The 25,543-nt window shown below is 37.3% G+C and overlaps 1 protein-coding gene, 1 non-coding gene and 1 pseudogene across 2 annotated transcripts in view; 1 reads left to right on the top strand and 2 right to left on the bottom strand.

Annotated features, from left to right (window-relative positions):
• Positions 1–25,543, bottom strand: part of SLC44A5 (solute carrier family 44 member 5) — a 338,085-nt gene that overhangs the window by 259,696 nt on the left and 52,846 nt on the right. The gene's annotated exons all lie outside the window — the stretch shown is intronic.
• Positions 8,057–8,154, bottom strand: LOC123816603 (annotated as a pseudogene).
• Positions 9,625–9,726, top strand: LOC123816594. The gene has a single exon (XR_006785300.1). It is a non-coding gene; the product is annotated as a U6 spliceosomal RNA (small nuclear RNA).

Genomic DNA, 25,543 nt, shown 5'->3' with positions numbered 1-25,543 from the left:
TATTAACAAAAAAGAAAAAAATTATAAGTGACGTGGCTTACTGCCCAAAGTAAGGATATCGTGGAGAAAGTGTATTCATTCTCCTTATTACTAAGAATAGTCAGTATCCTGCTTACAAAAAAAAGTGAAATTTAATGTCAAGGATACAAGAGAAAAACTGTATGGTCAATATAAAAGGTACTACCCAAAATATTGGTGGTAATTTATTGGCGACTATAATTTAAAATCAAATGCTTTCCAAGTTACAGAATGTGGGATCATCGACCTGTCACCATTAAAATGGGCCATGAATTTTCAAAAGGGCATCAGTGGAAATAAACTATAGAAAAGCCATTTTGGACTGCCTTCAATCTAAAACAACCTTAGTTCCCAATGCATCTGTTAATTTTCTTTTTTATTTTTCGCTATAAATTTGCTGAAAGATGTTGTGTCTCACAGTTGTCAGTCACATTTCTGTGTTTCTTCTGTGTTCACCCAGTAACTGTTTCAGTTATACCCCCTGATTTCACTCCTAGTATAAACTAAACTTTGGCACATTGCCAGTGACGTTACATTTACTAGTGTCTCCTCCTCATTTCCAATAGACACCATGACCAACAACTAAGTCTTGAATGTTTCCTCCAGACCAGCGCTGACAGAACCCGCAGACCTATCTGATGACTCCATCCAAATACTGCTCAGACAATGAAAGTGGGTCAGAGGTGGAGTCACACACCTGGACCATGATATTGTAGAAAGGTTAAGCATTTGAACAGAGAAGTAATGTATATTATATTTAAGAAGTGTAAGATGGTTTCCTTCCCAGGAGCTAGAATACCTGCTAAGGCTGGAACCACAATAAATCACTAAGAGGTTGTTACAGCTTTACCAAGATGTGCTCCACAAAATAGTAACATGAGAAGATAAGCCCCAAACAGGCTTCCATGATCAATAATATAGGAGTTACAAAATACAGTTTTTCTCTTGGAAATTCAGCACATTAAAAGATAAAAGAAGTCTGGTTGTTAAAAAAAATACCTGTTTATCATTGTTTAAGCTGGTATTTGCCAAACCTTTTGACCACTAAGTACTGATTAAGCTACCAGAGAACTGGTATATTACCCAAGGAATAAGCTTAAGGAAAAGCTGACATGCTTCTTTCTCAATTCCCTAGGGCTACTACCTGAGTCCGGGCATTGGTTATATGATGTCCTACAACAGGGCCTCTTAAATGTCTATGTGCATACAACTCACTGGAAACTTGTAAAAATGGGGATTCTAATTTAGTCAGTCCTGGGTGGGACCTGAGAGTCTTCATTTCTTACAAGACTGCAGGTGATATGGATGATGTTGGTCTTTACCACATTTTGAGTAGCAAGGGTCTACAGGAACATTGCAGTAGGATGATCTCATCTCTAATCTCTAACTTGCCCTTCCTAATAATGAATCCTCCTAAAATATTACTTTCAATATGCACTATGTCACTTTGCTGGTCAAAATTTTTGGTAGTTCTCTATTCCCTTCAACATTAGTAACTCAATAATAAGTGTTTTTTGAATCTTTACTGTGTTGCAAATAGATTAAGACAGCCCCTAACCTGATAAAGCCAAAAACCACGTGGGTAAAACACAATGTGCAAAATACCAGGAGCCCAGACAAAACGGGAATAGTTCATTTCTTCAGACCGTTTTCCTCATCTGTAACATAAGGGTTAAACTAGACCAGTAGTATTTAGTTTTCCATGGGCACTGCAGTCACTGGTAGAGTCTCAGCCCACACCAGTGAAATGCAGGCTCTCAGTACCCACTGGAGTAGGGCACAGGTCATTCTTAAAAACTCCCCAGGTGACTCTAACACACAGATTTGAGAATCACTGGACTAACCATTGATTCCCAAAGTATTACCCACACTATCAACATTACCTGGAAACTTGTGAGAATGCAAATTCTCAGGCCTAACCTCAACTGTCCTGTGTTAAAAATTTAGGAGTTTGAGTCCAGAAATCCAGACAGCTGATTGATTTGAAAACCACTAAATTTCAGTAAATTTCTCTGCAGCTCTAAAATGCTGTCATTTTTTGACTTCCCACAGCCTTTTAAAAGATTTTGGTTGTTAAAACTTTTAGACTAAAAGTTTAAACTCTGGAATTAGGCTTCCTGAATTTAAATCACATCTCTTAGACTTCATTACTGTGCACTCTTGATGAGTTTAGTTGTCCGTATTTCAGGCCCTCATTTATGAGGGTAACAATGGTTCGCATTCTCATAGAGTTGTTATGAAAAGTTAAATGATTTTATATGTAACTCACTCAGCAGAGTAGTTACATCTCTCAGTCATTACCCTCCCAGTGAGGCCTTCCCTGGTCACTTTATCCAAAATGACAAGCTTCCCCTACCATTCTGTTGTTCCCTCCCCCAGTTTATTCTTCTTCTTTGCAGTTTTCACTTTCTAACATACTACATATGTTACTTATTGCTTTATTATCTGTCTCCTCCTACTAAGGTATAAACTCTGTAAAATCAAGGATTTTCTCCATTTTGATAAGAGTTGTATCCTCCATCAGCATCTAATACAGAGATTGTCACGTTAGAAGTGCTCAAAAAGTATTAATAGAGGAAAGGACTGAATAAATGTTAACTATTATCAATATTATTATTAGCAATCCAAAGTTTTCCTTATTGAAGCCTAATGGTTTATACTTCCTGTGTATTGTTCCAGTTGTTCTTTTCTCTTACTCCACGTTTTATTCCAATTCCATCCCATGTCTAACCATGCCTTTCTATCTAACTTCGGCCAGTTTTAGGCCACACTCAAGTTCTACTGCTTCCTTGAATATTCCCTAATGACTAGCTCTCCATCTCTCTGATTATCACAGCGTTCACTATCTATACCACACAACTTGACACTTAAATCTTAATGTCACTGGAATGAATAACATCTAAGAAATTTACTGAAAAAAACTACATCATTCATGCAACAACGTTTACATGAAAAATTAGACAAGTAGGGGGCCCCAAGGTAAACAATGGAAAAACTTACCATTAACTAGCGATGCTGTCCTCAAATAACAGAAACAGTGCTCTGTATTTTATAAAGCACTTTCATACATATCAGCCTACTTTTGACTAGATGATCTCAAAGGCTTTGTCTGCTTACTCTAATATTTTCAAAATGTCTTTAAAGTATGGAGAGACTATTTACTGAGGTTAAAAATTGAGACTAAATCATAAAACCATAACAGAAATATATGAGGTCTGTCCAGAAAGTATCCATCCATTATACTATGAAAAACAGAGGCATTTATTGAAGAAGATATAAGATACAAGAAACATTGTAGTCCTGGCTGATGTGGCTCAGTGGTTGAGTGCCCACCTAAGAATCAAGGGGTCTTTGGTTTGATTCCAGTCTAGGGCACATTCCTGGGTTGCAGGCCAGGTCCCCAGTATAGGACACGTGAGAGGCAACCACATATTAATGGTTCTCTCCCTCTCTTTCTCCCTTCCCCTATGTAAAAAATAAAATAAATAAAATCTTTAAAAAAATAAAAAGAAACATTGTACATAGGATAATGATCCTCAGTCCCCTTCAAAGTAGGTACCTTGAGACCTCACACAGTTCTCCCAATCACCATCAGCTGTCCTGTTGTATTTTCCTGAATCTCACTGATGGTCTGAAATCTCTTCCCTTTCAAAGGTGATTTTAGTTTTGAGGAAAGCCAGAAGTCTCAGGGCACCAAATCTGGGCTGTAGGGAAGCTGAGTCACCTGGGCGATTTGATGTTTCATCAAAAAACTCTGCAGGAGATGTGATGCCTGAGTAGGCACATCATCATAATGAAGCTGCCAAACACCAGTTGTCCATAGCTGTGGCCTTCTAAATCATCTAAATAGTTTCCCCAGAGGAATGTTTAAATTTAACACAAAATTTGATGTAGATTCATTGTTCTATTCACTTAGTATTTTGATTGCAAAGGCCACACAATACACATGCTCACTCAACAGCGTTTACCACCCCCACTGAAGTGAAGTCGTCATTGTTCGTGCATGCACATTCCAATCCATTCACCTTGGCTGCCAGGTTACATCAATGTCGTGCAAACTCTTCTTGTTATATTGACAATGGTTGGACTTTTTTCAGACAGACCTCATATAATGGCCAAAGAACTTGCTGAATTCAGGAATGGCAAAATAAGTGCCTTTCTTGTCCCCATTCTTCCTGTCAACCACAGTCTGGAAGAGGCTCACCATCATCCCCAATGCAGCCCTCTGGTAGACATGACCAATTGATCAGAGCAGGCAGACAGCGGGGGTTACCTGTTTGCCATCCTAACTTACTCTAACCATCTTCATCCTAAAAGCAAAGGAAACCGATGCTAAGAAACTGAAAGTGACTTGTCCAGGCACGTACATGGTAGCAGACCAAGATGAGAACCAGCCTCTTAATTCTTGTCTGGGATTCTTTCCACTGCTCCTCCTAATTCATTTCTGAAATTCGGTATTTAAATTTCCATTCTAAAGCAATCGTAATGTAAGAAGCAAATCTTTGATGGAGAGTTTTCTTATTGATGCTCATGAATATAACAGTGAAATTTAAAAAAATGACAGCTTTGAGTTGAATGATAGACAGAGTTGGTTAATCTATTATTTTTCAGTTGGGTTTATTTACCTAGGCCTGGAATGTGTCATAACTGGAAATAGACAAAACTGAGTATTTTAATTCCACTGTCGTAAATAAATAAAAGGGAAATAGTCTTTATTAATAGGAACTGGGCTCTGGTGATTGCTGGGACTGGAGGGTGGCAGGCAGGGGATGTGGAGAGTGTGTAAGGGGGAAAATGATAATGGAAAAAATACAATAAAAAAGTAAAAGAGAAAAAACAGGAACTGGGCTCAAATCCAGTCCCAAAATAACCTGAATCAACTTTTTAAAGGTGACATTTTCTCATTAATGGCAAAGCATTATTTTAAAAATGACTTAATCCCTAAGTTTAAATTATAAGAAAATACTTATTTGAAGAAATATAAGCCCTGGCTGGCATAGCTCAGTGGATTGAGTGCGGGCTGCGAACCAAAGTGTCACAGGTTCGATTCCCAGTCAGGGTACATGCCTGGGTTGCAGGCCATGACCCCCAGCAACCGCACATTGATGTTTCTCTCTCTATATATAGCTCCCTCCCTTCCCTCTCTGAAAATAAATAACTAAAATCTTAAAAAAATATATGTTTTTTTAAAAGAAACAAAAAGGAATAAAGAAAAGAAATAAACATCTATTTTAATATAATAATGACCATTTCCTCACTATGGAAAATATACCCACATTTTATTTTATTGTTTCTTTTACTTTAAAAAATTAATTTCCTTTCCAATTACAGTTGACATACAATATTATATTAGTTTCAGGTGTACAAGATAGCAATTAGATACTTATATACCTTATAAAGTGATTATCCTGAAAAGTCTTATAACTATCTGACAGTATACATAATGAACAATATTATTGACCACATTCTCCATGCTGTATTTACATCCCTATGACTATTTTTATAACTGACAGTTTGTGTTATGCTAAGTGAAATAAGTCACATAGAGAAAAACAAATACCATATGATTTCACTTAGATGTGGGCTCTAAAAAATAAAATAAATACACAAACAAAATGGAAACAAACTCATAGATACAAAGAACAAACTGATGGTCACCATATGGGAGGCAGCTTGGGGGGATAGGTAAAAAAGGCAAAGGGGATTAAGAACCATTTTTTAGAATTGTAATTTTCCAGAGCCTCTCTCTAAAGCAGCTTCCATATATCATAATCACCTTTGCAACTCAGTTGGAATAAAACTGACTTGTCAATTTTTACCTAGTCAATTGATAATTCTGTCTTGATTAACTCATTTTAGGCATACTATAAATTAATCTGCTTTTGGGTGGGAAACCATCTTCCGACACAATTAGAAGTTGCCTCTGGCACTGTCTGCATTACCCAAGGAAACCAGGATGACAACTGGCAGTTCTGTTACTTCACAAAGTTAACCCAACTTAGCAACTATGCTACTTAGTTACAAGGAACTAGCAGTTGGTCCAGTACCCTTTCCTTTCACCCTGAGAAGGCGATCCTGATGCATATTTGAGAGTAAACAGAGGAAAGGAGCAAATACACAGAATCTCCTCTCTTCAGTGTGCACCTGCTATGGTGCAGGGCTAAGAGAAAGAGGGCGTGGCTGAAACAGCCAGAGGAAGTTCAGGGCCTGCACTGTCCCTGCTCCACAAAAAAAAAAATGGGCAATTCATCCAAGGGTTCCTCTAGGGTCTGGATACACATTGAACCAATCCCACTGGGCCTCAGAAAAATCTCGCCACAAAGTGATGCTTATTAAGAGAACCCTAGAAGAATGAAGTGATTCTCTCCTCAACCCCTTTTGTCAGTTGCTCCATGTGCTCCATGAATTGGGTCAAAACAGGAATAAACCAAAAACTGTGTTCAGACCCCGTCTTGCTAACCTGGGCATATATCTTTTAGGTGAAGAGGAAAGTGAGTGTACCTCTTGAACAATGTTTGTCAAACACTGGGTCACTTTGCTTTCTGGCCTAGTCATTCCAAAAATTCAGCGATGTCTTCTCTAGCATCACATTATTGAGTCATTTGTTTCAATCAGCCCACTTACTCACCTGGAAAAGTGGGCAAGTACCCCAATTCACTTAGCAGAAATATTTTTAGAATGGTGTCTTAGCTAAGACATTATTCACAATTATGAAAAATCCTTTAAAACACCACTATTTATTTAATAAAACCCCAAATTCCTTGAAAACTAACTGTATACTGGCTAACCCAACATAGTAAGTAGAGAATAAACCTGAGAGTTGGAAAAGACTTGATTTAGAAATCAGTTTTGTCATTTCCTAGCTCTGTGATCATGAATAAAGTACTTATGATCTTTAAGCCTAAGTCTTCTTTTTTTATAAAATAATCTTAATAAAATTTATTTCATAATATAGTTCTGAGGATCACATGAAAAACAGAAAAAGGCATGAAAATGCCTGACTCATGATAGAAACTAAATAAATATTAATTTCCTTTCCCCATTTTTTTGCTAATGAAGAAAATACCTGTTAAAATGCTTTTGAATGTTGCATATAGTTTAAAAATTAAGTAGCATACTAATGTCTTACCTATGTAACTGTGCTTTATATTACTAATTTGAAGCAACTACTATTTATATGATTATACATAAAATATGAATGAATTATACCTCTGTGTAGTCACCTAGTTGAACAGTTCAAATTGTTACCACAATCTGGATCTCTTATTCCAGAAATGTACTGCAACTTTATTTCTCTTCTAACCAATCCCACTATGACAGAGGAGAAAAAGAGAAGATCTACCCCTCTTCAGTTCAATAATAGCAAGATTTTATGACCTTTTGTTCCATGCCATACTTTTCTTTTGTGTTAGATACCACATATCTCTCCAGATCTTCTTATCTGTCTTCCAAAGCCTGCTTATAGTCTTAATACTGCAAATATAGCAAGACAGCGTTAAGAGAAAAATATGTATGGGGGATGGGAAGAAAGGCATGTCGATGCATCTAAGAGAGTAAACAGAAACAGTCTTATGGCCAAGAAACACAGCAGGCTTGTCCATCTGTCCATCATCAAACTGTGTTGCACCCACTAGTTATTAACAGAAGGTGGCCGTGTGGACATCACACTAAAATAGAATTTCTGTCATCAGGAAGACACATGAGGATGGAAGAAAAGGATTAACTGTTTCAGAATCAATTTGTGGATTAGCATGATATTTACAAAGAATTTCTGCATGTTTCTTACTTATAAAGCTTTCTTATAGAGACTATAAAGCTTTTACTCATTATTTTGTTCATTCATTAAATATTTTCTGGGTGCTTTTTAGAAGCCAGGCACATGCCAGCCACTAAGGTTACAAAGAATTACTTCCTTGTTTTAGAGATCCAGTTTCATGAAAGGGACAGACAAATAAACAATTATAATACAGCAAGATGGCAACTAATATATATATATATACAATGTGTCATAAGAAGCCAAAGAAAAAAGTAATTATGCAAAAATATGACTACAAATCTGTATCATCTTTACATAGGGCCTATGCTAATTTTCTCTGTAACATTGCAGTGTTGTTATATGTGCCATAGGAGTGAGACCAGCCACAGAAGTAGAACAGAAAACCCGAGAATGAACAAATGGATCTTGATTAACTATGTTTGTCTTAGGATGTAAACAAAGTATTGTTGCCTTTACCCTCACTTATTTTCAGTCTTTTTTTAAGTATGTATGTGTTTAATTTTATATGATTTTTAATCCCATTAACTCCATCTAAACATGTAAATTTCTATTTTCTATAATATCACTATATTAGAGAGTGTGATCATTGAACAATATGGGTAGATATAGATTTGGATATAGATGTAGAAATATATACAGATATAGATGCAGATATAAAGTAGATAGCTTCTTGGCTTCTGGAAACATGATTTATGACAAATTTGTTAAATTTTACAATGAAACATTTTCTTTCAGGCAATTTCCTAACCAAAAAATGAATATAAGGCATAGCATTTATTGGCATTTAGCAAAAGTAAGACGTTAATACAAATAAATCCTTAGTGCTTTAAGACATACTATAAAGACTTCCTTTCAAATGCAGAAATGAATAAAGAGCAAACCAAGGTACTCCCATTGAAGCTAAAGTATAAAATCTGTTTAAACTGTCAGCTTGAAAATCCTATTCAAATGTTTACTGGCTATGTTGCCAGTGTCCTCAGAAACATGAAACTCACAACAGTCTCAGATGAAATTTATCATTACTCTCTGAGACAATCTGCCCTAGTCGCATGTTGGCTGTCTCTGTCATTGGTGTTCCTCTGTTGTCCTGAAGTCATGTAGTGCCCTGAAACTACATGCTGCATGACCCCTCCATGAACCCTCCCACAGCCACAGGAGCCAATGGCACATTCCAATGGCACATTCCTACAGCTTGTGCGAGCTGTAGCACAAGTCTTCAGCTTGCCTCAGGTGCTAGCACCAGGCTGATCCAGAGTTTGGTCAGCCTGGAAGAACCCACTCTGAAGGAACAGCCATAACTCTCCCTACCTCTGTCCTAATGTCCTGTCCAGGTGGCCACCAAAACTGAAATTCTTTAACTCAAGGAACCATAGTCACACTGTTACTATTATGCATCAGCCTAACAAGATGTTAGAGTCCTAAACATTCTCTCTAATCTTTACTTCAGTCACCTAATTAACCTCTACCACATGGCAAAATTTTATTTGTACCTTAGTTATATGAGGTCTATCCAGAAGGTATCCAGCCATGTACTATGAAAAATAAAGACATTTATTGAAGAAGGTATAAGACACAAAAAACATTGTACATACGACAGTGACACCTCAGTCCCCTTCAAAGTAGGTACCTTGAGACCTCACAACAGTTCTCCCAATGCCATCAGCTGCCCTGTTGTATTTTCCTGAATCTCGACAGTCTGAAATCTCTATCATTTCAAAGATTATTTTGGTTTGGGGAAAAGCCAGAAGTCACAGGGCACCAAATCTAGACTTTAGGGGGGCTGAGTCACCTGGGTGACTTGATGTTTCATCAAAAAATTCTGCATGGGTGCTCGCTTCAGCCATACATATACTAAAATTGGAACAATACAGAGATTAGCATGGCCCCTGCGCAAGGATGACATGCAAATTCATGCAGCATTCCATATTTTTTAGATGCCCATCAGTAAATGAATGGATCAAAAAACTATGGTACATTTACACAATGGAATTCTATGCAGCAGAAAGAAAGAAGGAGCTCCCACCCTTTGCAACAGCATGGATGCAACTGGAAAGTATTATGCTAAGCAAAACAAGCCAGGCAGTGAAAGACAAATACCATATGATCTCACCTTTAACAGGAACCTAAACAACAAAACAAAGAAACAAGCAAAATGTAACCAAAGACACTGAAATAAAGAACAGACTGACAGAGTTCAGAGGGGAGAGGAGAGGGAATTTCAGGGGAATTTCAGGGGAAATTCCCTGAAGGGGAAGGGTTTACAGGAATGAGTATAAAGGACACATGGATAAAAACTAGGGGTGGGTGGAAATGGGAGGGAGGAGGGGAGGACTGGGTGGGTGGGTTGGGATGGGAGTAAAAGATAGAAAATTGTACTGCAACAACAATTAAAATTTTAAAAAAATTCTGCATGGGACGTGATGCATGAGCAGGTGTAATGTTGTGATGAAGCTGCCATTCACATTACCCATAGCTGCAGCCTTCTGAATCATCTAAACAGTTTCCACAGAAAAATGTTCAAGCTTAACATAAAATTTGATGCAAATTTGTAGCTCTACTCCCTCAGTCATTTTGAATGCGATGGCCACACAGTACATATGCTCACTCAGCGGCGTCTACCAGCCCCACTGATTAATACAATGAAGTTGTTATTGTTCACACACGAGCATTCCACTCCACTCTCCTTGGTTGCCAGGTTACATCACCATCATGCAAACAATTCTTATTTAATTAACAATGGCTGGACTTTTTCCGCACAGACCTCATATATCATAAAAGCCACAGTGCCCATATATAGATATTTCCTTAACTTTTTTATTCTGTCCATCTATAAATTCTATATAAGTAATTCCTGACCACTGTTCTCATAGGGCTCTCATATTATGACACTTAGCACAGTTTCACACACAATCTCACATTCACTGAATATTTTCCATTGATAGTGGTGGTGCTTGTAGTGCTGCATGTGCCCTGTTCTACAAGTGTCGTCCTATGAATGGACAGGTTTTTCCCAAGATCTATCTTACTTTCTTTGATTTTTCTCACAGATTTTAATTATCACAGTTTTTTCATTTATTGTATTTGAAGATTTGCAAAGAAAAACTGATGAAAAAATTTAAAAAGTAAATGTCCTTACAGAGTGAGTTTGAGTAATGACTCAAGCCCTAAGAGTCTGACTTACAAATACTATAGAGAAAGTCATTCATTAATTTAAGGCCAAAGGCCTTTACTTGACATTAAATGGAGGACAACAGAAGCATCAATTAGTGGAAGTTTTTTTAAAAGCAGATATTACTGTGAAAGAAATGGTTTCTTTCTGATGGTGAAAGTTGTGGTATCTCTTCTAGGTTTTCTAATAGCCAAGATACAGAGAAGAGGAAGAAACATTAACTAAATACCATGGAAAAGAGCTAGCGAACACTCAACTGACAATTGTGTCATGGTTCCCAAACTCCAGGAGATGCCAGTTTGTATAGTTCTGAGAAATGACTTTCCCTTAAAGCATTGGTAGGCATGGTAGCAATGTCCTGCTCTCTGCTCACAGAAACTAATCTAAGCTAAAATGCAGTTAAAGTAACAATACAGACCTCATGACCCTATCTCAAATATACTTAACCATTTGTAACACACTTCTGAATTTCAATTTATGAACAAAATAAAAACCATCATTTATTCAGCATATACAGAATACTTGGGTACCGTGTCAGTTTAATCCTTACTTTAGTCAGTGAGATAATTAGTCTCTAGAAGAGAATAACAATAGAGATTAAAACAGGCCTAAAAACTAATCTGCCCCGGGCATGAGTACTTTAATAACGTTGTTTATTTGCATAAAAGATTTAAGCCAGTCATTCCCTGGTTTTCATACTTGAGGAACAATTTCAATCTGCACTCAGAGGGCAGAAGCTCTGGATGCAGAATTTCCTTAACACATTCATAAAAGATGCTCCGTATCGCTAGCCATCCAAGAGATGCAAATTAAAACCACAATGAGATACGACTTCACACCACTGAGAATGGCCATCATAAACAAAGCAACAAACAACAAGTATTGGAGAGGTTGTGGAGAAAAGGGAACTCTTAATGCACTGTTGGTGGGATTGCAGACTGGTGCAGTCACTATGGAAAACAATATGGAATTTCCTCAGAAAACTAAAAATGGAACTGCCTTTTGACCCTGCAATTCTGCTTGCTGGGATTATATCTTAAGAACCCTGAAACATCAATCCAAAAGAACCTATGCACCCCAATGTTCATAGCAGCACAATTTACAATAGCCAAATATTGGAAGCAACCTAAGTGCCCATCAGTAAATGAATGGATCAAAAAACTATGGTACATTTACACAATGGAATTCTATGCAACAGAGAGAGAGAAGGGGCTCATACCCTCTGTTATAGCATGGATGGAACTGGAGAACATTATGCTAAGTGAAATAAGCCAGGCAGTGAGAGGGACAAATACCATATGATCTCACCCTTAGCTGGAACCTAATCAACAAAGTGAACAAGCAAGCAAAACATAACCAAAGACACTGAAATTGAGAATGGGCTGACAGTGACCAGAGGGAAGAGGGGAGGGGATAATGAGGAAAAAGGGTGAAGGGTTTACAGGAACAATTATAAAAGACACATGGACAATAACAAGGAAGGTAGAAACAGGGGAAAGAGGTGAGGAGGGTTGGGGTGATGGGGAAAGGCAGAAAACTATACTTGAACAACAATAAAAAAACTGGGATGCAAAAGAAAACTCATAAATAAATAAATAAACAAACAAATAAATAAATAAAGACAGTGTGCCTGTCAGGGAGAGCACACATGGTACAAGGTATATGTACCTTCCAGAGCCTACATAGATTAAGACACTTTCTTGGGGTTTTTTTAAAGTCTTGTTAGACCTGTAGATCCTATTTCTAATAATCCTTTTAATCTTTTTAAAATAGCCAAAGATCAAAGCTGTTGCTTAGCTTTAAGATACACATTCTATATCTTCCATTTTAATTTATACTTCTGCAACCTTTTACTTAGCAAGAAATACATTTCCCTTTGTGAAGGAATAAAAGTTGCCCTTATGGAAAATAGTATGCATTTTCAATAAACATTGACTAAGTAACTACCTCTTTGAAATTTAAAGACTAAGCCTGAGGAGGGTAAAAAAAACGTGCACGGGGTCTGGTCTGTGCCTGCCAGGGACATAAAATCTAACTATGGAAACAGAAATAGTAGGAGTCAAGGTCAAAATTTAAAGTGGAGTCAAATGGTCCCTCCCCAAGGAACAAATTCTGACCATGTTGCTTCTCTCAGAGCAAGCTGTAGCTTCCCAGTCTGGGAGATGGGCCTGAAAACAATCATCTTCTAAGAAAAATGTAAAAGAACCTATTTCTACAATAATTCTTAAGGTGGACAGTGTGACGCAGGAGAAAGGAGGCAGTTTCAGAATTGCCTTGAGTACACATTGAGATGTACATGCTTTTTTGCAAACATTATAGCCCCTGATCACCACACCTTCCCCTCTCACTGCTTCCCCAGAATCACTGCTATAGGGAGCTGCCGCACATAGGAGGGAGGGTCTCATGTGTCTTCAGAGGTCTTCCGATAAAAAAAAGACTGAGAACCACAATGTCTAACATGTGGCAGTTTTTCAGGTACAGCTCCTAGTGACCCTGTGGTGCACATTCACTTTTCTATTTGTCCTTATTTAATATTGAACAAATGACATTTTATATAAAAATCGAGAACAAGAGGGACTTAATTCAAGTAGCTGATTACCTTTGTCACTCATTAATATAAAAGGCTGTGTCTTCAGAAGAAGGCCTGAATCACCACAAAGCTGAGTTGCTTAGAAAGCAGTCTGTGATAAAAAAACAAAAACAAAAAAAAACAAACAAAAAACAAGCACAAAGATGGTTATCTAAAGCAAATGATTCTAACATATTAAAAGCCAACCTTTTGGGAATACTCCCATTAGCTGCTATGGTTTATGCTCCCTGGATACCCAAAGAAGTAGCCTAATTCTCTTCTAACATAAAATACTGCAGGTATTACTCTTCTCAGAAGACTTCATTCTCTTCTTTACTACTAACATAAAATTCCCAATGCCACGGCCTCCTCAACCTATCTCAGCCTTCACTTTTACTACCTACTCTCCCACTTCACATACACCTGGGAAATGCACTCCTAACCAGTTGATGGATCTCTCTTACCCTCCACTGATAATACAAAACAATTTTGTCAACCTTTTTCCAACATCCACATTTATGTTTTTTCTATTTAGCTGCTATACTGATCGACAAGTTGGATTGTGGCACATTGTGTCTTTCTTTTGAGTTTAGCTTTTCCCCCCTAATTATAGGAAGAGGTTTGTTTTCTTTTTAAATGCTTATAGAACTCATAAAAATATGTTACAAAAAAAAGCATTTTTAAAATGAAAGGAATAAAAGCTGCTTTACTTTACCACATAAAAATCATTTAAAATTTTATTTTCCCATCACTAGTTTTTCTATGCATATTTTTCCAACTTTTTATTTTGAAATAATTTTAGACCTAGAGAAAAGTTGCAAAAATAGTGCAGAGAGTTTCTGTATACTCTTCACCCAGCTTCCCCTACTAACATCTTTCATTACCATAGTATAATTACCAAAATCTATGTACATTTTCACAAGCTTAAATCATGCTTTTGGTGCACAGCTTCTCATATTTAATGATAGCATAAGCATTTTGATTATTTAAAATTTTGAAAAACATTAATTTATTGTCCAAGTAATATCATACTACATCAATGCATTTTTAAAACTATTTACACACTGTTAAATAATTAGATTGCTTACAATTTTCTTTATTATTAAAAATCCTCACCAACACAGGTTATCATGTTTTGAGACACTTACTAATTTTAAAGGTCAAAAAATGTTCTCTCATTTTAAATTGCAGTTTTTAGTTATTTTTGGTTTTTTATTTTTGTTTATTTATTTTTAGAGAGAGGGGTAGGGAAGGAGAAAGAGAGGGAGAGAAGCATCAATGTGTGGCTGCCTCACATGGCCCCCACTGGGGACCTGGCCTGCAACCCAGGCATGTGCCCTGTCTGTGACCCTTTGGTTCACAGGCTGGCACTCAATCCACTGAGCCACACCAGCCAAGGCTGTTTTTAGTTATCCTTGAAGGTGAACATTTGATGTACTTATTAATCATTTTTATATAATCTTTCATAAATTATTCATTTAGGATCTTTGCCCATGTACTTATGGGTGTATAAATGTATTACTTAACAATTTTTATAAACCTTGCACATTGAGAATGTTAAGCTTTGGATTCAATGGTTGTCAATATTATTCATTGTTTGAATATTATGTTTTATTTGTTTGGTTTTCATTTTGATAATACAAAACAATTTTGTCAACTGAGAACACAATATCTCTTTTATAGTCACAATTTGTAACAGAAGTGACATTTCCTTAAATTCTACTTTGATCCACTAACTCAGCATTTCTCAAACTGAGATCCACCCACTGTTGGGTCCATACATGGCCCTGGCCAAGCAGTTCAGTTGGATAGAGTGTCATCCTGATATGCCAAGGTTGTAGGTTCAACCCCTGATCAGAGCTCATGCAAGAAACAACCAGTGAATGCATAAATAAGTGGGACAACAAAGTGAAAGAAAGTAGTGTTCGTCTCTCCTCCTCCTTTTCTCTTTCCCACTCTCTAAAAATTAATCAATAATTTTTAAAAAAGGTCCACATGTTACTCAAATTTAACAAAAACTATTATAGGTACAAGGTCAAAGTAAAAATCTCGAGTTATAATGAGATGCCATGTCATACAAAATAAAAAGTTCATCAAAGGATCAATTTGCATTTTATATCTCTGGTTTTGGTTATTTCATATCATTTTAATGTCTTATATTTGTAACTAAACAATATTATACTAAGAATTATTTATTTTTTATTGTTACAAACTAGAAATCAGAAAGGTATATTATGCTTCAGCAATTCCAAGTTACTTTAAAGTCCCCAAACACCCTAAGATTTCTTATAATTACTCACTGCTCTCTTTGCCTGAAACCATTATTACTGCATCCCCACCAAGTGGGAAACTCCTGGGCCTCATTGTCATTCCCTTCCACCACGCCACCCCTTGCTCCCACCCCAATACTGTCTTAATTAGTGCATTCTTCACTGACTTTTTCTCTAGGTGTACATTTCCTGTTGCATGCTAAATTTGTTTTTACAGCTTTGCCCTCCCTAACTGTCAGTAACCTGAGAATCGGAGACAGTCATCGCTGTAGGCCCAATGCCTAACAAAGTTCCTAACATATAATAGGAGACCCACTCATGTTTATAAAATGAACTGTGCTTTTCATATAAGGTAAAACACTTCTGGGAGAGTTTTAAGAAACTTAACTTTGTTTTCTGAATTATACTGATAAATAATACTGCAAGTTCATCTAGCTACTCTGCCATTAGTTCTGTCTCATGGAGTCCACACTTTCACTTCAGCACTAACAAATGCTTTCAATTCAGTTAGAGTGACTCAAGGAGAGAAGAACACCTTTCTCAAAAATGTGACTAATAATCACTCATTTAAAAAATTATTTCTGAACTTCCAGTTGAGTTGGTGGCATAGACAGACATGGTATGACTCTTTGCACAACCACACCAAAATTACAACTAAAATATAGAACAACCATCACTCAGAACCATCAGAAATTGGGTTGAATGGAAATCTAACAACTATGGGATTAAAGAAACCACATCCATCCAGACTGAGCCGGCAAGCTGGTGCCATATGTCTGTAATTTCATCAACATGGCTAACACTGTTTGACTCACCTTGGAGATCCCTAGAGACTCAGCCACACCCAAATTACGAGCCCACCCAACCTGCTTTTTCATGTGAGTGGCTGGTCTTGGCTCATCCTTCACAACTTCCTAAATTTTCAACAAACCAACAGCTGGCCTCAGTGAGCTCTATGCCCAGCACTAGCAGCAGGCAGCCTAGAGTCACAGCTTGGCTTTGCCTGGGAATCTCCAAACCCAACATAAGTAGCAGCCATCTCAGATTGCTTTATACCTGAGGCAGAGTGTCCTTAGGCAAAACACAGGTGGGGTCTTGACCTTGGCCTGAACCACCCAAGAAACGCCGGGGCCAATACGCCCAGTGGACAAATACAGACCATGTCGGAGCACCACCACCCTGCCCCTGCACAGCTGATCTTCCATGGAGTGGGAAGTTGGTGGTCAGTGGTCACAGCCAGTCCTTGCTCCTGACTGGCCTAAGTAAATCCCTTCCAGTGATCTGCCAACAGCAACCAAGGCTCAACTACAGGAGGATGGTGTACTCAGCCCACAGGAAGGGAGTACCTTGAATACCCAGTTTGGGTGATAGGGGAGGATGTGCCATGGGACCCTACAGGACACCTATTAGGTCACACTACCAAGACATGGAGTCAAAGCAGCTCTATCTAATATGTGGAAACAAAACTAGGGGACAAAGAAACATGGTTCAAGTGAAAGAACAGATCAAAACTTCAGAAAAAGAGCTCAACAAAATGGAGAAAAGCAATTTATCAGGTGCAGAGTTCAAAACACTGGTTATAAGGATGTTCAGGGAACTTAGTGAGGACCTCAAAAGCATAAAAAAGAACCAGTCAGAAACCAAGGATACACTAATTGAAATAAAGAACAACTTACAGGGAAATAATAGTAGAATGGATGAAACCAAGAATAAAACAAAAATATGGAATATAAGGAAGCAAAAATCAGTCATTGTTGGTTGAGAGAAATATCAGAACAACTGCAATAGCATAATCAATAAAACATAGTTAAAATTTTTATTTGTAATGTTGAAATATTTTCAAACTTATAGAAGGGTTGGGAGCATAGAGCAAAGAACTACTGAATACACTTCAACCAGACTCACTAATTGTTATGATTCTGCCATATTTTATTTCTCTTGCCACCATATCACAAATTTTTTTCCTGAATCATTTGAGAGTTATTCACAGAATCATGTTCTCTATACCTACATACTTCAGTATCCATTTCCTACAACATTCTCTTATGCAGCCACAGTACATTTATCAAATTCAAGAATATAACATTTATACAACACTTTTAGGTAACATACAGTCTTTTTCATTTTTATACAATTATTTCCATAATTTCCTTTACATATTTTTTCTGATTCAGATACAAAATTACACATTACATGTAGTTGGCATATCTTCTTGGTCTTCTTCATCTAGAACAGACCTTTACACTTTGTTTTCCAGGACATTGAAATTTTTCAAAAGTCCCTTTGGGTCTGTCTGATGTTTCCATGTGATTAGGTTCAGATTATACATTTTCAGCAGGAATACTATATAAACCATGTTGTGACTTTCTCAGCACATCATCTCAGGAATCAAATTTCAGTTTCTCTCTCATCACTGATGATATTAATTTTGATCACTCAATAAGGTGATGTCAGATTGGTTTCTCCACTGTAAAGTTCCCATTTCTCACTTTGGAAATAAGAAATCTCTAGGGAGATGCTATGATAATACATCAATATATTCCATTCCTCTTAAAACTTTTAGAAACCATTGATTATTCTCTAAATCAACCACAGTGGTTGCAAAATGGTAATTTTCTACCTCTACTATTCCTTCTAAATTTATTAGTCAATGTAACTATTCTTTTCTCTGAAGGTTCTTTTCCTTAAATTGTATTTTTATTCCTTATAAGAATATCCAAATTAATGACTTTTTAAAAGTTATTTTTAGGACTTCCAGCCAAGATGGAGGCATAGGTGGATGCACCGTACCTCCACGCACAACCAAGATTGGAACAACAACAATTTAGAGGCAGAATAACACCCAGAACTGATAGAAAATTTATCTGAATGGAAGTCAGACAGCCAAGAAGTTGAAATAGACCTGTTCATCCAAACCGGTAGGAGGGGCAGAGACGAGCAGATGGGCACAGGTCGAGTATCAGAGAACAGGGAGAATTGGGCACATAGCATCTGGGGCGCACAAGATTGCAGCAGGTGGACCCTGAGTACACAAGTGGCAGCTGGCAGACCCAGTGAAGCGGCAATTGTGGAGCAGGGCAGAGTGCGAAACCTAGGATCCCAGGGAAGGGACTGAGGTCCAACGGAGAATGGAGCTACCACCATTGTTCCCTCTTGACCCTGCCCTCACATACAATGTCACAATCTAGCGACTGGGGTTCCCTGCCCTGGTGAACACCTAAGGCTCCACCCCTCACCTTAACAGGAGTGACCAGACCAGAAAAGAGAGAGAGAGAGATGGCTCAAATAGAAGAACAAATCAGTGCCCCATAACTCATCCTTTTGAGTGACCAAGAAATAGCTAACCTATCAGATGCACAGTTCAAAACACTGGTGATCAGGAAGCTCACAGAATTGGTTGATTTTGGGTGCAAATTAGATGAAAAAATTCAGGTTACCATAAAAGAGATGAAGGAAAATGCACAGGGAACCAATAGTAATGGGAAGGAAACTGGGACTCTAAACAATAGAGTGGACCAGAAGGAAGAAAGAAACAACCAAACAGGAAAGAATGGAGAAATAAGAATTCAAAAAAATGAGGAGAAGCTTAGGAACCTCCAGGACATCTTTAAACGTTCTAACATCTGAATTATAGGGGTACCAGAAGGGGAAGAGGTAGAGCAACAGATTGAACATGTATTTGAACAAATAATAAAGGAGAACTTCCCCATTCTGGCAAAGAAAATAGACTTCCAGGAAATCCAGGAAGCTCAGAGAGTCCCAAAGAAGTTGGACCCAAGAAGAAACACACCAAGGCACATCATAATTACATTAGCCAAGGTAAAAATGAAGGAGAGAATCCTAGAAGCAGCAAGAGATAAGGGGACAGTAACCTACAAAGGAGTTCCCATCAGACTGTCAGCTGATTTCTCAAAAGAGACCTTACAGGCAAGAAGGGGCTGGAAAGAAGTATTCCAAGCCATGAAAGGCAAGGATCTATATCCCAGATTACTCTATCCAGCAAAGCTTTCATTTAGAATGGAAGAACAGATAAAGTGCTTCTCAGATAAGGTCAAGTTAAAGGAGTTCATCATCACCAAGCCCTTATTTCATGAAATGTTAAAGGGACTTATCTAAGAAAAGAAAATTTAAAAAAACATGTATAGTAAAAGGACAGCAAACTCACAATTATTAACAACCACACCTAAAACAAAACCAAAAGAAACTAAGCAAACAACTAGAACAGGAACAGAACCACAGAAATGGAAATCACATGGAGGGTTAGCAACAGGGGAGTGGGAGGAGGAGAAGGGGGAAAAGGTATAGAGAATAAGTAGCATAGATGGTAGGTAGAAAGTAGACAGAGGGAGGGTAAGAATAGTATGAGAAATGTAGAAGCTAAAGAACTTATAAGTATGACACATGGACATGAACTAAAGTGGGGGAAGTGGGTGGGAGAGGGTGTACAGGGTGGAGGGGACTGAAGGGGGGAAATGGGACAACTGTAATAGCATAATCAATAAAATATATTTTAAAAAGTTATTTTTAAATCACTTTGAAAATATTATTGCATTTTTCTTTTTATATACTTTTTTTAAATGTTCAAGTACAGTTGTCTCCATTTTCCCCACACCACCCCCCCACACCCTAGACACCACACCATCTCCCACCCCTGATCCCATCCCCCCTTGGTTTTGTCCATGTGTCCTTTAGATGTTCCTGAACACCCTTCCCTCTTCTCCTCCCTAGTTATCCCCTCCCACCTCCCCTCTGGGTGCTGTCAGCTTGTACTTAATTTCAATTTTTCTTTAATTTTGCATTTTTCATTATTACATGTTAAGAAGCCCAGAACTGGCATTTCATATTTATACACATAACCATTTTTCTACTTCATAAAACTTTGTTTTAAACTTCTAAGTCTTGCTTCAAAATTATAAGCCAATACTAAACTCCTAATCTTCTCTGTCTTACTGTGGCAGAATCCACAACTGGTCATAATCTGGGGCATATTAACACAGAAAAAATGGGCTGGTTGAAATAATACTCAGATCTCTTAGACAAAGAGGTATAGTCTCATGGAGAAGGCACGTTGTGTTCCAATAGCAAAATGACAATTTTCATATTAAAAGCATCCTACTCACTTCCTTCTAACTTTATACTTGTTTGGCATTCTTCTGTTCCAAGCCTTCTTTCCCATAGGAAATAAAATGTGCTGACAAGTTGACATAACTATTTTAGTCTACTTGTCAGTTAATTTCCTCATAGAGACTTGCAAATTGATGTTGTGGTTTATAATCAGACTCTTGTGAGTTTGGTAAGAAGGAATCAGTTTGTCTGGGCCTATTAACTTCTGGGTCAACACATAATAACCCAGCTTCTGAAGCTGAAAGCTGTGTGTCAGACTCTGGACAATGATGATCACTAGGGAATGTCACATACACTGTAACACCAGGCAGGAATGGACATTCAGATTTAACAGTACAGTGTTTTACAGAACAGTTGTGGATATTACATGAGTAATACATATCAGTGCCTGGAATATGTTGCATTGTCATTAGTTTATTTTTTTATTTTTCTAAACCAAATGTAGCTTAACAGGAGGGAAAATCCAAGTCTGAAAAATTTCCTGATAAAATGAGATTATCCTAAATTTTTTCCCCACTACTTCCCAATTTATCCCTAACCCTTCTTCTTTCAAAGAGTTTTCTTTTCAGTGTTTTCTCATTTACACAGCTACCTTTTTCCATTGGCTACCTTACTAGCTTATCATGCAGAAATGCTTAGGGAGAGGATTAATGCAAATAAAAATAATATCTAAAAATAACTATATTCTGAAGAATAATGTATAAGATCCATGATCTTGGGCCAGTCTCTTAACCTTTCTACAAGACTGTGTCATTAGTCAGTAACTATGCCTCTTGGTCCATCCTATAATCTTTCTTGGTGTCCCTTCCATCCCTAATATCTATAAACTCCCTACTAAATCTTTAGGACTCAGCACAAAGCATGAGTTACATTAATGTTCAATGATTAGATAGGTGCATTTTAAGACTACTATTTTGCTCACAAATACCATAAATAAGCTCAATTTTTACAATAAAGAAAATGAAGATCAGTTACTAACTTGCTGTCCATAAAGTTTAAAGTTCTGGTTTAAAGAAACATGATTGACAAAAAAAATTATTGACTGATGGTAAAAAATGGACACTAACACAGGCTTCCTATACTAGCCTCAACACCATTACGATGAGTGAGTGGGTAGAACAATTAATAAAATACTTTATTCATACAAAAAATATACCTTGCTAATTTTTGTAGAGCATAAATTCTTGGCCAGGTTTTTCCATTTGGGTTTTATTCCCTACCTATTAATGTTCAGAACACCTTACTCACAATAACTAATTTCAAAAATCTATCCCTTTGGAGGTTCTGTCATTTTTAATAAATAATGACACCTTTCAATATTGACCATAATCATAACACATAAGAGAAGCATCTATTTGTGTCTCTTTGATTTTGCAGTTGCATGTTTACTTTCTAGAAATTATCTTTAGCTTTCTATCTCACCCATTCCACATTTGTGACAAAAAAAAACAATTATAAATGATAACTTTTCCATACCTTTTATTTTTGTTAAATAATTTAACAAACTGGGGATTTTTAAAAATTCAATTGCTATATATTACTTTAGGTACATAGCAGAAACCGGGACAATAGTTTAAAAATTACCTACCAAGTCAAGAATGGAAAAACTTGAGCTTACAGAAAAAGTTTTATTGTCTTTTCTACTAAACTTCACTTTTCTAGAACTATGTTTTATTTCTTCCTTTATCTGCAATCACTGTCTCCTAAATAAAATTATTCATATTTCCTAGACCTCAGTTTCCTCAATTCAATTTAGTGCAGGTTAGTTAACATCATAGACTACTTGCTTCGAGTAAGCCACTGTACTAGGTTCTTAAAAGTCAAAGATTAATAAAACATATTTTCCATCTCTCACGAAGTTATAGCTTAATTAGTACTTTGTTTTTGCTTTTCAAGCCTCTGCCCTCATAATCATTTTAATTAGACATGCTCTGCTTTTACCAGTTTTATATTTTGGGGTTTGATATATTTCTGTTCTAAGATGTTTGAAAAGTCACTGGTCTGGAGGAAGCAACAGACATATAAATAATTACAATACAGTGTTACCAAGATAATACAAGTACAGTCTCAGCCTGGGTTCCTCAGAATACAAACCCTGAGACAAAGGAGTGTGACTGATGGAAAGACAATTAGGAAAGAGGGAGCAAAGTAGGAAAGGGAGGAGAGTCAATCCAAGATTCACTATTGAATTGGCTGGCTACCCATACACATGGCTGTATATTCAGTCTTAAAAACCACCCTGATAATCTGCAAGGGAAAGAAAGCTGGAAGCATTTATATGTCACTCTGTTCTTCATTGGTCAAGGGAATTCCCCAGAGCTTTAACTCTTTATCATTTCTGGGTTTTCATATGCTTGAGTGGTGAAAAAATTCCCAGGGGTTTCCCATGCTAACTTCACTATCAAGTGAAGAATCCATGGGTATAGAGCGAGGGAGTGAGAGGTATATTGCACAAGCCTGAGGCAGGCACTGTCAGTTTGTACCTGTAAAAAATGGGCAGCATCTTCACAGAAAATGTAATTCCAGTGTGGCTGGAATAAGAGGGAAGGCAAAGAATATCTGAAGTGGAGCACAAGAAGCATCAGATGTAAGTAGAACAGAGTAGAGAATGGTTAATTTTTCCTGAAAGAGAGGGGTCAGGAAAAGTTTCACAGACATACAATTCCTCAAGAAAATTCTTAAAGTGGCAAAAGGAGATGTATATTCCAGACAGACACAGAGGTGTCAGACACCACGATGTATTTGAAAAATTATAAGAAAATCAGTATTCCTGGAGTTGAAGTGCCAATAGGTGAGGTTAGAGATGTGGACCAAGCCCTAAACATGGTAGATTTAAGAAGCCATAGTAGGAATTTAACTTTGGTACCAGAAAAATGGACAGTCTTTTGAGTGATTTCAAATGAAGTTTGAGAGAAGATGTAATAGAATAATATTGATTATTATATTTGTGAAATGAGAGGTGGGATGTGTGAAAAAGAAGTAGGAAATACAAAAAGGTAGAATATTGCCTTTACTTATTTTTTTTAAATTATGTTATTGTTGTTGAATTACAGTTGTCTGCATTTGTCCCCCACCACTTCCCCCCACCCCAGCTAAACTCACCTCCCTCCCTTGCTTCCACCCACCCCCTTGGTTTTGTCCATGTGTCCTTTATAGATGTTCCTGGAAACCCTTCCCCTCATTATCCTCTCCCACCTCCCCTCTGGTTACTGTCAGTTTGTTCTTAATTTCAATGTCTCTGGTTATATTTTGCTTGCTTTTTTCTTTTGTTGATTAGGTTCCAATTAAAAGTGAGATCATATGGTATTTGTCCCTCATTGGCTTATTTCACTTAGCATAATATTCTCCAGTTCCATCCATGCTGTCACAAAGGGTAGGAGCCCCTTCTCTCTTTCTGCTGCATAGAATTCCATTGTGTAAATGTATCATAGTTTTCTGATCCACTCATTTACTGATAGGCACTTAGGTTGCTTCCAGAACTTGGCTATTGCATATTATGCTGCTATGAACATTGGGGTGCATAGGTTCTTTTGGATTGGTGTTTCAGTGTTCTTAAGATATAACCCCAGCAGTGGAATTTCTGGGTCAAAAGGCAGTTCCATTTTTAGTTTTCTGAGGAAATTCCACACTGTTTTCCACAGTGACTGCACCAGTCTGCATTCCCACCAATAGTGCACTAGGGTTCCCTTTTCTCCACAACCTCTCCAGCACTTGTTGTTTGTTGCTTTGTTTATGATGGCCATTCTCAATGGTGTGAAGTGGTATCTCATTGTGGTTTTAATTTGCCTCTCTCTGATGGCTACTGATACTGAGCATCTTTTCATATGTCTCTGGGCCCTCTGTATGACCTCCTCGGAGAAGTGTCTGTTCAAGTCTTTTGCCCATTTTTTTAAGTGTGTTTTTTGTCTTCCTGGAGTGAAGTCATGTGAGTTCTTTATATATTTTGAAAATCAAACCCTTGTCTGAGGTATCATTGGCAAAAATGTTTTCCCATATAGTCGGTTCTCTTTTCATTTTAATGCTGTTTTCTTTAGCCATGCAGAAGCCTTTTAATTTGATGAGGTCCCATTTGTTAATTCTTTCCTTTATATCCCTTGCTTTAGGAGACATATCAGTGAAGATGTTGCTGCATGGAATGTCTGAGATTTTCCTGTAGATGTCTTCCTCTAGGACTTTTCTCATGTCACGCCTTATATTTAAGTCTTTGAATAATGCCCTAGATCAAATGGTCTTAACTGAGATATATAGAGCCTTTCATCCCAAAGAAGCTAAATACATTCTTTTCAAATGCACATGGAACATTTTCAAAGATAGACCACATGATAGGACACAAAACAAGCCTCAACAAATTCAAAAAATTGAAATCATATCAAGAATTTTCTCCAACTACAAGGAGCTGAAACTAGAAACCAACCTCAAGGAAAAAAAAACAAAAACAAAAAACACTCACACTCATGGAGATTGAATACCATGCTATTAAACAGTGAATAGGTTGAGAATGAAATTAGGGAAGAAATCAAAAAATTTCTGGAAACAAATGAAAATGAACTCACAACAATACAAAACTTATGGGGCACAGAAAAGGCAGTCCTGAGAGGAAAGTTCATAGAGATACA

Source organism: Phyllostomus hastatus, unplaced genomic scaffold (assembly GCF_019186645.2).
Source record: "Phyllostomus hastatus isolate PE091 unplaced genomic scaffold, TTU_PhHast_1.1 phas_contig_209, whole genome shotgun sequence".
NCBI lineage: Eukaryota > Metazoa > Chordata > Mammalia > Chiroptera > Phyllostomidae > Phyllostomus > Phyllostomus hastatus.
The sequence above is the reverse complement of the archived record's forward strand: the minus strand, read 5'-3'. Positions and strand labels throughout refer to the sequence as shown.